At 39.5% G+C, this 13,301-nt stretch overlaps 1 protein-coding gene across 4 annotated transcripts in view; it reads left to right on the forward strand.

Moving 5' to 3' along the window:
- Positions 1–13,301, forward strand: part of KLHL32 (kelch like family member 32) — a 240,989-nt gene that overhangs the window by 52,696 nt on the left and 174,992 nt on the right. The gene's annotated exons all lie outside the window — the stretch shown is intronic.

The raw sequence follows: 13,301 nt of genomic DNA on the forward strand, positions 1-13,301 counted from the left end.
AGAATTGAGTATGTCTATGAAATAATGAGACCAGCGTTCTTCCACAACTCTGAAGCCATTAGAGATGACGGGTTCCCAAAATGGGTGCAGAAAGGGAGGCATTGCTACAGCCAGTATAGTACCTCTGCGCTTTCTGTGTGAGCCCGTTCCTCTAGATCAGTGATTCTCAAAGGGGATGAATTTGCACTCAGGGTGCATTGTGCAATATCTGGCAACATTTTCTGTTGTCACTGGGGGTGGGTGCTAAATATCTTAAAATGCACAAGACAAAGTACCCCCTCCTACCCCCATAGCAAAAAACAAACAAACAAGCAAAAAACCCCACAAAGCTATCTTTCCCAGGATGTCGATTTCATTGACATGGAGAAATCCTGCTCTAGCTCTGGCCTCCGGCCAACATAGCACATAGGGACCATGATTTCTGTCTGCCACCACCTCAGCCAAGTGCTTTATTTTTGGCTACCAGGATCCGTGTGCATTCTTCTGAAAATGATATTTTACTTTAAATCTGGCATCTCTGTTTTTACTAATCAACTCTCACTGCCATCTGTCCCCCACAGCACTGTCATCTCTACAGTGGCCTTCCCTTCTCTGCTATGAGGCAGAGCCCACCCTGCCCTGTCTCCTGTGGAACTATACTGCTCACAAAAATTAGGGGATATTTTATTGCTTCATATTCATTTTGAAATATCCCCTAATTTTTCTGAGCAGTATATTATCCCTGAAAAGCTCTGCTCGTGACTTCATGAGACCTGCCCTCTCCTGAGGCATCATTTCCCTTCTAGCCTCTCAAGTGGTGGCATTATTATTTCTTCACATCTTATGCATTTTAGGGATGGGTAGAGAGCTTGTTGTCTCCCTGGGACAGTGTTCTGCTTTGAGATCATTACTCCTCAAACTGGTTGTTAGAGAAAGCAGCGACAAAGACTTGCTTAGGGAGGTGGTGCTCCTCCACTCTCACCCTGCCTCCTCTCCCCTGTTGTCTGGGTCATCTCCTTCATCCACTGATCATTTGGCACCTGGATTTCAGTCTTCTTCCTCATCACAAAGCCTTTACAATTTCCTGGTGCCTCATTGTTTACATGGAGGATCCGTCAAACTTGGTGGCTTGGATTTAAATTCCTTTTTTTTTTTAACAGAGAGAGAGAGAGAGAGGGTCAGAGATAGGGACAGACAGACAGGAAGGGAGAGAGATTAGAAGCATCAATTCTTTGTTGCGGCACCTTAGTTGTTCATTTGATTGCTTTCTCATGTGTGCCTTGACCGAGGGGCCACAGCAGAGCGAGTGACCACTTGCTCAAGCCAGCAACCTTGGGCTTTAAGCCAGCAACCTTGGGTTCAAGTCACCGACCATGGGGTCATGTCTGTGATCCCATGCTCAAGCTAGTGACCCCATGCTCAAGCTGGTGCAACCTTGGGGTTTCAAACCTGGGTCCTCTGTGTCCCAATCTGACGCTTTATCCACTGAACCACTGCCTGGTTAGATGGATCTTCAACTGGTTATCTCCAAAAACCTTCTCCCTCCACTGAGCCACCACTCCCAAGGTCACACTGTGGACCTTGCTCTATTCTGAAACCACTACATCAACCACTTTACTCTTACCAGGACCATGTCTCCTTCTGGCTTGACCATAGCTTCCTGCCCTGTGGTTGTACATTGACCTCATTGCAGTGTCTCATCTGCTGGCCCTGATCATTTCTACCAATCCATCAACCCTTCCCCCAGACCCATTTCCCTTCTTATTCAGGTGAGATTCTGTCATTCTTTAAATCCTTAATTTTTTTTGCTCCCTGCATTTCTGCTGCATTTCCCTGACAAAATCCCAACTCAGATGAACCCAACTATCCACACTTCCATGCCTACATGATCCAGTGGAGGTTGGTTCCAATACAGCCTTAGATTAAACAAGCCCAAAATGCTCAGTTTAATGATTCTGGTCCACTTATTCCCTCTCTCCTGCGCCCATAGCTGAGCCTACCCTGCTTCTGTGTGTTGAATTCTATTTATCTTCTCAGCAACCTCTGACTGTGGATTGTCCCTCCACTGTGTTTGGAGACACAGATGTACTTCTGTTACCCTCTGTGGAGACGAGAAACAGATTTCCACCTCTGGCCAAGACCTCTTTCTGAGCTGCAGATCCTATACCATGTCCTCCCTTGTCCTCAGGGTTCCAGCCATTAACATTCTGTGTAAGGGCCCTGCTCTCTCCTGCCACAGGACTCTAGGACTTGCTGTTTCTCTGCCTGGAAAACTCTTCACTCTCCTGCCCACAGCTCCAGCCCACAGCTGCAGCCATACATCTGGAGGGCACCTCATTGGTTAATGTATAACTGTATAACTGCCTTGGTAAACCACATACTGCCGAGTTTGGTTTGTTCACCATTTTATCTCCGGGACCTAGCACAATACCTGGCCCAGTGTGAATAAATGTTATAGGAAGGAAGGAAGGGAGGGAGGGAGGGAGGCAAGAAGGAAAGGAAGAAGAAAAACTATTAATTTATAATTAAGTTGCTTTCTTCCAAGTCTTATTATTACTTAATCACTTTGTAAGCATATTCTGTCTTTATTATTTTAACCACTACTATTAATTGCTGGCACCTATGTTAAAGTATTCACAAGTTATAAAGTATTCTATATAAAATAAAATGAAGTTTCATCATGGGGCCTTTTAACAGCCTGCCCACATAAGTAGCGAGGGTTGTTTTAATACTAATGTATTTAATTTGTAGACAAATGTTTTGACTGTGGAATTGAAATCTCAGGGTATTCACTTCATAGTTCATCGATAGACTGAATGGAGACAATCATGAGTCAGTCTAGTGCTATCGGGTGTTTGTCCAGCGTTTTCTTTCTTGCATAGGCTATTTAAACAACGAAGCTTTTTATGCTGCTTGACTGCTTTTATATGAGTATGTAATATCTTACTGGTGGCCTTACTTCAAACTATTTGTATATTTTTATGTATCTAAATACTAGGTAAACACTGATATAGAAATTGACTTGAATTTTTAAGTTTGAAAGAGGTTGTTTAAAAACCAAACAGCTGTTTTGGAATTTAAATCTTAAAAACTGATCGAACTTGGTCAAAATTTATTCTATGAAAAAGGAACTCATTGAGATTTCTGTGATCAAAAATGTTACCTCTACGAGCTTAAACTAGAGATTTGCACGAAAGCAGTGCGTCCCTGTGTGTGTGTGTGTGGGGGGGGGTACTGGGTCATGGACAGCGTGCTCTGCACTTGATTGTTTAGTTTCTTGCCATCTATTTCAGAATGAAAGTTAAAGACTTAAAGTCATGAATAACCCTGTTCCCTAAAACATCACTTATTTATCTCCCTGTTACTGGGTCGTGACATATGGCCAATCATATGGTTGCTCCCTGCATCACTAAAAACCAATTTGCTACTCAGGGAGCCTGGGGCTTCCCATGTTGCACTGCACTCTGGGCCCTGAAGGTACAGAAATGGCTGTGCTTAGCTGCAGCCTGACGAGGTGCCTGATGCTTTTATAGAGTTCTGATGGAAGGAAATGAAGGACACATCTCCCTGGGAACTTGTACACTGTCCAGTAGAACTGTAGTGCGAAGTTTATGATTAAAAAATTTCAAGGAGCCACATTTTTTTAAAAAAGGCAAAAAGAGTGGGCAGAGGGGAGTCAAGACTGACAAATACACGGTGACGGAAAACGATTTGACTTCGGGTGATGGGTATACAACATAATCGACAGTTCAAATGCTGCAGAGATGTTCATCTGAAATCTATGTACTTACTCTTACTGATCAGTGCCACCCTGTTAAAGTTAATTTTCTAAATACAGTTTTTTGAAAAGGTAAAAAGAAACAGGCAAAATGAATTTTAGCTATAGAGTTTATTTAACCCAGTGTATTCAAAATGTTTCAACATGTAATCAATATAAAAATATTAATAAGATATTTGGCAGTCTTTTTCTTTTTCATACTATAATATGCCTGGCATCCAGTGTGCATTTTACACTCAGAGCCCACCTCAGAGCCCACCTCAGTGTGGTGTGCCCCCGTTTCAGTGGTCTGCAGCTACCGTGCAGTGGCTGTTTCTTTGGACAGTGCAGTGCTAGGGTCCCTCAGAGGAAAGGCTGTTGGGATTCCTTTGGGGAGGCCACTCACCCTGGGCGCTCACCTGTGAGTTTTGAAGCGGCAGTAGTACTTTCATGAAAGACCTTTCACAGCTTTAGGATGACACTCAAATCTGTATACCCTTGAGAAATATGCCTCCTGTTTTGTTCTTTTTTCAGTCATTTAGGAAGTATTAGAAAGACATGTTTTTATTATTATTATTATTATTGATTTTAGAAAGGCCGAGAGAGGAAGGGAGAGAGCGAGCATGAGAGCAATAGAGAGAAGCATTCATTTGTTGTTCCACTTAGTTGTGTATTCCTTGGTTGCTCCCTGTTTGTGCCCTAACTGGGTATCAAACCACAATCTTGGTTTTTCAGGACAATGCTCTAATCGACTGAGCCAACTGGCCAGGGCAGGAAGTTTTAATAATGTTATTTTCTTTCCTTCTTTTTTGTTTCCCAAATGCTGTAATGGAGGACATTGCTCCAACTTTGGAGGTTCAGTATGCTAACTTGGTATAAGGTGTAGATGCCAAGGGAGTCGGGTGTGCTCCCCTCTTAATGTAGACATGGTGTGTTGTACTCTTCCCTTCACCTCCTCCTGGTTTATAATTATTGACTTCAAATGGGCCTGCCATCTTCCAGCTGTGTTCATTTAGAGTGTTAAGGTCTTTGGCAGATTTAACATTTGAGAGTGAATGGGAAGTTACTTTCAGACTACAGTAATGACTTGTTGATTAATAAGCCTTTATTTCTTGCCAAATATTGGGAGTATTTGTGTCTGTTTTTAAAGAGTTCCTGACATATTGATTCCAAGTATTTTGCCTTAAATATTTAGCATGTTGTTTTCTTTAAACTTGATGATTTCAAACCCAGCTGAATGAGCCTATAAAATTCTGCCACAATACTATTGTTTCAGAACTGAGCGCTTTATTCTTTGCCAAATTTCAGTTTACAGCTCATCTTTTCCTGGCAAGATTTATTCACTGTCATTTGATATCTGAAATTCAAATACTGATTCAGTCTTATAAAAGGGCAGGAATTGTGGCACTATATTTGGAAAATGAGTAAGGAAAGATTTTAATGCAATTATTTTAATATATTCTGTTCCACTACAAATGAAATCTCAAATAGATTTTGTTGGGCAAATGAGTTTGTAAAATCTTTATTTTTTGAGTTTGCTCACTTTTATTGTTAGAAAACGGCACTGGGCAGCGGCAGGGATACGTCTGTGAAATTGCAGATTACCTTCCTGGTTGGGGTTGGGAAGGGTCACTGTCTTGCTCACGTTTGCTGGAGGAAAGGTTTTTCCACCAGAAAGTTTTGAGAAAAGAGGAGAGGAGAAGGAGAAGGAACAGGAAGCCATGTTTGCAGAGTGAGAGAAAATGCTGAGTGCTGAAGATGAAGCTATGATGGCAGGGAAAGAGAAGGTGTGCAGATGGGGAACCAGAGCTGAGGGGCTTTGGGAGCCATACTAAGACAGGTAGGGCCTTTGATTCTAGGAGAAACTGGAGAAGATTCTCCTGGTGGTGGACCCGAACCAGATAATGTGTCAGGGCTTTGTGAGCGCTGAATGAATGGAGAGGGAAGTGTTTTTCCCTGTGTGTGTTGCTCGTTGGCTGGTGCGAGACTTTAATAAAGGAATGGCCCACCATTCTTTGGCTCCACTGTTTCTTTTACATCTGTCCTAATCCAGTGGGAACCTGCAAGTGAATGGCGGCAGCAGCCGCAACTACTGGCCATACACATTTATTAAGCATTTAAGGAAAAAACGTTATGAGAGTTTCAGATAAATTGTCTAAGGTTATAAAAAAAACGTATTCTCTATTCCAAAGTTTATCTCAGTTACAGGGCAAAGATAATTGTTTTGAATTATGATTTCAAACATTTATCACTAGCTTATGTAAATATGTCCCTGTATATTATTTTTAAAAAGCAACTTTGATTTTCAGGTTAATTATGCATAATATAAATGTAAAATTAATATGGACCTTGTGACTTTCTTTTCTTGCAATCAGATTTTTTATATATATATATATATTTTTACAGATTATCACATTTTTTTTGTCTTTTCTTTTTGATTGAATTTCTTGGGGTGACATTGGTTAATAAAGTTGTACAAGTTTTAGGTGCACAGTTCTACAATACGTCATCCGTATAATACATTGTATGTTCATCACTCCAAGTCCAGTCTTCCTCCATCACCAGCTCTCCCCCCCTACCCTCCTCCACCTCCTCTGCTCCCTTCCCCTCCTGCATTCCCCACACTGTTGTCTGTGTCTATACGTTTTTATTCTTTTTTTAATCCCTTTCACCTTTTTCACCCAGCCTTTAACCCCCAGGCCTTCTGACAGCTGTCAATCTGGGGTTTTTTGTTTGTTTTTCAAGCAGGAAGATGAATTTACATTACTGTGTTCTTGGTGAAAGGTTCTCAAGATGCCTGATCTCAGACCTTCAGTTTTCTTATCTGTAAAATACAGATACTGATAGTACCTGCCTCATAGGGTTGTTAGGAATATTAAGTAATAATTACAAATCACTAAGAGTAATTCATGGAACATAGTAAGAGCTTTGGGTTTATAAAATATATAAACGTGTTCTCTTTTTTTTAGGAGAAATTTTTTTTTAAGATTATAAAGCTTTACTTAACTGATAAAATATTTCTATTTTTATTTTTAAATTTTACTTAGAAAATTAACTTTAACATGGTGACATTGATCAATAAAAGTACATAGGTTTCACGTAAACATTTCTATAGCATTTGAACTTTTGATTATATTGTATACCCATCACCCAAAGTCAAATCATTTTCTGTCACCTTGTATTTGTCCCTCTTCACACCCTTCCCCCACACTCCCTTTGCCCTGGTAACCACTTCACTTTTATCTATGTCCATGAGTCTCAGTTTTATATCCCACCTATGTGTGAAATCATATAGTTCTTAGCCTTTTCTGATTTACTTGTTTCACTCTGTACAGTGTTCTCAAGGTTCATCCACGTTGTCGTAATGTCACTATGTCATCATTCTTTATAGCTGAGTAGTATTCCATTGTGTATAGGTACCACACCTTCATTATCCAATCCTCTGTGGAGAGACACTTTGGTTGTTTCCGTATCTTGACCCCTGTGGATAATGCTGCGATGAACATGGGGTGCATATGACTTTACATACCAATGTTTTTGAGTTTTGGGGGTAAATACCTAGTAGAGGGATTGCTGGGTCATATGGTAGTTCTATTCTTAATTTTTTGAGGAACCACCATACTTTCTTCCATAATGGTTGTACTAATTTGCATTCCCACCAACAGTGAAAGAGGGTTACTTTTTCTCCACAGCCTCTCCAACACTCGTTATTACCTGTCATGTTGATAATAGCCAATCTAACAGGTGTGAGTTGGTATGTTATTGTAGTTTTGATTTGCATTTCTCAAATATCTAGTGAAGATGAACATCTTTTCATATATCTTTTGGCCATTTTTATATCCTCTTGGGAGAAGTGTGTGATCAGATCCTCTCCCCATTTTTTAATTGGATTGTTTGCTTATTTGTTGCTGAACTTTGTGAGCGCTTTTTATACTTTGGATATTAACCCCTTATCCGAGATGTTGTTTGCAAATCTCATTGATCATCTCCCATTTAGTTGGCTGCCTATTTGTTTGGTTGTCAGCTTTTTTGCTGTGCAGGAGCATTTTAGTTTGATGTAGTCCCATTCATTTATTTTTGCCTTTACTCCCCTTGCCTTTGGGTTCAAATTTATAAATTGTTCTTTATGGCCAGGTTCCATGAGTTTAGTACCTATGATTTCTTCTATGTAATTTATTGTTTCAGTTCTTATATTTAGGTCTTTGATCCATTTTGAATTGCTTTTGTGCAGGGGGACAAATTGTAGTTGAGTTTCATTCTTTTGCATGTGGTTTTCCAGTTTTCCCTGGCACCATTTATTGAAGAAGTTTCCTTTTCTTCATTGTGTGTTTTTGGCTCCTTTGTTGAAGATGAGTTGTGCATATAGATGTGGTTTTATTTTGGGGATTTTGATTCTGTTCCATTGGTCTGTATGTCTGCTTTTCTGCCAATACCATGCTGTTTTGATTATTGTGGCTTTGCAGTTTAATTTGAAGTCAGGTAGTATGATACCTCTGGCTTCATTTTTTTCCCTCAGGATTGCTTTGGCTATTTGGGATATTTTATGGTCCCATACAAAACTGGTAATTTTTTGTTTTATTTCTTTTAAAAATGACGTTGGAATTTTGATGGGGATTGCATTAAATTTGTATATTGCTTTGGGTAATATGGCCATTTTAACTATGTTGATTCTTCCAATCATGAACATGGAATAATTTTTTATTTCATTATGTCTTTTTCAATTTCTTTCAATAATATTTTGCAGTTTCAGTATATAGGTCCTTCACATCCTTTGTTAAGTTTATTCCTAGGTATTTTGTTGTTGTTGCAAGTGTAAAAGACATTTTTTTTAGTTCATTTTCCTGTGTTTCATTGTTGGCATATAGGAAAGCAATGGAATTTTGTATATTGATTTTATATCCTGTGACGTTTCTGTATTTGCTTATTGTTTCTAATAGTTTTTTGTGGAGTCTTTGGGGCTTTCTGTATACAGGATCATATCATCTGAAAAAAGTGATAACTTTACTTTTTCTTTCTAAATATGCATGCCTTTTATTTCTTTCTCTTGTTTGATTGCTCTGGCTAAAGCTTCCAGAACTCTGTTGAAAAAGAGTGGAGAGAGTGGGCAGCCTTGTTTGCCTTATGATCAGAAAATATGCTTAGTGTAATTTCAGTATTCCTGAATTTGTTGATGTTAGTTTTGTGTCCCAACATATGGTCTGTCTTTGAAAATGATTCATGCACACTGGAGAAGAATGTATAATCTGACGTTTTGTGATGAAATGTCCTATAAATGTCTATTATGTCCATTTGGTCCAGAGTGTTGCATAAGGCCGATATTTCTTTATTGATTTTCTGTTTGGATGATCTATCTAAAGCTGTCAGTGGTGTGTTGAAATACCCAAGTATGATCGTGTTTTGTCTGCTTCTATTTTTAGATCAGTTTGTAGATGTCTCATTTATTTTGGTGCTCCCTGGTTCGGTGCATATATATTAACAAGTGTTATGTCTTCTTGATATGATGTCCCCGTTATCATTATGAAATGTCTGTTTTTGTCTCTGGTTACCTTTGTTGTCTTGAAGTCAGCATTGTCAGATATGAGTATGGCTATTCCTGCTTTTCTTTGGATATTATTTGCGTGGAGAATCGTTTTCAAACCTTTCACTTTGAATCTACTTTTGTCCTTGCAGCTTAGTTGTGTCTCTTGAAGGCAAAATATGGTTGGGTTTTACTTTTTGGTCCAATTTGCTACTCTGTGCCTCTTTATTAGTGAATTCGGTTTATTTACATTTAGGGTAATTATTGACACTTGAGGATTTCCTATAGCCATTTTATGTTTTGTTTTCTGATTGTTCTTTGTCTTGTTTGGTTCTTCTCTTTTCTGTTTCTATCAGTTTTTATTTGACGGTATTCTATCCTTCTTTTCTGTTTCTTCTTTTTTTAAGCTGTGTGTTTCAGTGGTGGTTTTTTCATGGGTGGTTACCATTATGTTTTTAAGAGAAAAATGTTCATATGTACAAGAATCCTTTGTCTTGTGAGTGCTTCTGCACTCCGTCCTCCTTTGCTACTGCAGATCTTTATCCTGTTCCCATTTATGTTACTGTTTTCACAGGTTATCCTCATTTTTATTGTGACCTTGCTGGAGCATTTACTTGTAGTTTTTAGTTGTTTTGTTCTTTGTATCTCCACCTTGAGTATTTCTAGCAGTAGGTGTTTTCTGATAATAAATTTCTTCAGCTTCTGTATGTCTGTAAAAGTTTTTGTAGGATAACTTTGACGGATATAGTATTCTTGGCTGGTAATTCCTATTTTTCAGTATTTTGAATGTTTGGGTCCACTGTCTTCTGGCTTGTAGAGTTTCTGCTGAGAAGTCTGATGATAACCTAATGGGCTTTCTTTTATATGTTATGATCTTCTTTTCCCTATCTGCCTTGAGAATTCTTCTTTATCATTGACAATTGTATTGTGATGTGCCTTGGAGTACATCTGTTTGGGTTGTGGTAACTCAGCATTCTGTTTGTTTCTTGGAGGCTCTAACTCTTTCCATAGGCTTGGGAAATTCTCATCAATTATTTGTTTGAAGGGGCTCTCCATTCCCTTCTTCCTCTCTTCTTCTTCTGATATACCCACTATTCTTATATTGCTCTTTCTGATGGACTCAGACAATTTTTGTAGAGCTCTCTCAGTTTTTTTAATTCATGAGTCTCTTTTCTCTCTGTAGCATCTCTTATTGCCTGTCTTCCATGTCACTGATTCTTTCCTCTGTCAGTCTTGTTCTATTAGCTAAACTTGCTACCACAGTCTTCAAATCATGTATGGAATTCTTTACTTCTGTTTTTAAAAGTTTCAATCTCCTTGGTGAGGTATTTGTTTTGTTCATTAATCTGTTTTCTGAGCTCATTAAATTGCCTCTTGGTGTCTTCTTGAATCTCGTTGAGTATTTTCAGAACTTCAATTTTGAATTCTCTATCATTTCACTCCAAGATTTCCATGTGATTGAGATTTCTTTTCTGGATGTTTATCATTTTTTTCTGGACTATGTCTTTCTTGTGTAGCCATGGTTTTTTATTTCTTCTTCCTTGATGGCATTTGAGAGTGGTATTGTTAAGAACTATAACAAAAAACAACTAAAAAATAAAAATAAAAATACAATAAAAATATAAAAATTTAAATAATTATAACAAGAAGAGAAACCACAGAAATAAAGATAAAAACAATAAAAATCAAAACACCTACAAATACTAAGAATAAAATATAGAATTTTTAAAAGATGAAATTCAAAAGAGAATAAAGAATAAGGAAAAAGGGGGAAAAAAGGAAAAATAAATTTCAGTTCTGAGAAGTTTTTTCAATAGCAGTCGCTGTATTACAAAGTTTAGCTCCGTGAAGTTCCTGGGATGTCCACTGCTGCGACAGCAGGGATGCAGGCGGGGCCACGGTCGCGTTGTGGGGTGGGGCCTGTTTTGAGAGCTTTTCAGCTCTGGCTTTAGGGCTCTAGCAGTGGTGATCTCAGCCTTCCCGGCACTCCTTCCCTGGTCTGAACAGACCTGGGACCAGCCATGGAGCACCTGTTCTTCAGGGGAGAGAGAGGCTCTGGAGAGCTAGCTGTGGGGTTTGTCTCTGCCACTCTCCATACCACAAGGTGGGGAGACAGGATCTGGGAGGCTGAGGCCCCACTTTAGCTCTCTCTGTCTCTGCTGAGTGCAGGCTGCAGGCAGACCACGGGAACACTGGCCCGACCCTACACTCTGGCTGGTTTGGTTTATCTCCCCCTCTGCTCCTCTGTCTCACCACTCCTCCCAGCTGAGGAGACCCAGTCACTCTGAATTTCCCTCTCAGTACCCCTAAGACAAAATCCAGACAGTCTGAGCTTCCCTCTTCCCCGAACTCCAGCAGAGAAAAAAAAAAAACCCAGCCATGCCAGGTTTGTTTCCTCTCCTCTCCAAAGCCCACAACAAATGCATTTTATTTTCTCTCCCCTTTTCACCCCATCCCGCCTTTAGTCCATTTGGTGGGTGGATATTTCAGGCCCACCTGCCAACCCAGCTGAGGTTCCTTGACTGCATTTTAGTTTTTCAATTATTTGAAATTTCAAGGGGAGAGATCAGGAGTATCTCTCATGCCACCATTAATCTGATGTCATTCATATTTAATTTTCTGATACAATATTTGTTACTATTCTATTCCTTCATTTTTTTTTAAATTGAGCCTTGCTTATTAATCTCCATTTTGTACTTTGCATAGAAATTTGCACTAAAAAGTTATTTATGCTTCTGAATGAAGTTTTCTATTGCTGATTTTAAAAGTCTATGGTTAGCTAGAGCCACTAGATGAATATTCAGTGACAGTAACCATTTCAGAACTCACTGCTGCATTTCAACGGAAAATAATCTTCTCACCTCCCACAAGAACTTCCTATATCATCACCTTCTGTCAAGTTTTTTTTTTTTTCTTTCAATAGTTCTGACATTTCTGAGACACCCCAATCAGAAATATCCAATACAGCTTACTGGCTACATTCCAGCATTTCACAGGAAGCACTGGCTTCACTTTAAGGTGGTATGATTTGTACTGGATTGTAATTTACCAGCCCACTGACACCACAGTCTGGGCAGAGCCCTGTCAAATAAATTACTCATGCAGTCTAGGCCAGCAGTCTCCCCAAATCCCTTGAGTGGCTCTTTCACATTCAGAGGGAGGGATTGAATGCAGGAGTTGTCAGGAGAGGAGAAATGATGCTCAGTCATCTCGTGGGTATCTTTACTCGGCTTGGTGAAGAATCCACAGACCTGAAATGGGAGGGGGGGTTGCCGCCCTTATTCTTGTTCTGGGTTTAATTTATGGCTGGTGCAGCTCACCCATCTTAGTCCAGTGCTGGTTCTGAGAGTTTGGAGCGCAGCGGAGATTTTCATTTATCAGAACTGGAACTGTTCATGGCTGTCTACAAATGCAGTTTGCATTTTGTGTTTATGGTATTATTTTTACATTACTTTAGGAAGATCTGGGGTTTCATATAGGTGTTTGAAAGGACATGGGAAGAATGTTTTAGAAATGAGTAGGGATTGAAGTGGTAAAGTTTCACAATGGGTAAATTTAACAGCTCAAAATACACAACAGAAAATAAAATCATACAATCACTTATAAATCTAGTACAGTGATCACATATATAGACATTGTTGGCTGAAATTATAGATAGATCTTACTTGAAGCCTTAAATCTTTTCACTTACAATGGCATTTCTTTGGATGTTTATAATTTCCCAAGTTTCATTATAAGCAACTGTGGTTTAATTGTTTTTTATATGAAATGGTCACTGGCAGCCCTTTTTTCTCTAACCAACACTTGCTCTGTTTTGTTTTGCTTATTAATGGGGTATTGAGTACTGTGGGGGACTCAGTGGCCTCCTGGGTCCCTGGGAGCCGCAGGGCCAGTGGATGGTGTGTTGGGTCAGCGGTGGCTGAGATCGCGTCCTGAGCTGGTGCGACCCCACAGGGTGGCTGAGATCGCGTCCTGAGCCACAGAGCCAGGAGAGGAAGGGCTCCAAGAGTCACACACAGATGTACGCAATTTAGACATACCTCCACT

Source organism: Saccopteryx bilineata, chromosome 1 (assembly GCF_036850765.1).
Source record: "Saccopteryx bilineata isolate mSacBil1 chromosome 1, mSacBil1_pri_phased_curated, whole genome shotgun sequence".
NCBI classification, from domain to species: domain Eukaryota; kingdom Metazoa; phylum Chordata; class Mammalia; order Chiroptera; family Emballonuridae; genus Saccopteryx; species Saccopteryx bilineata.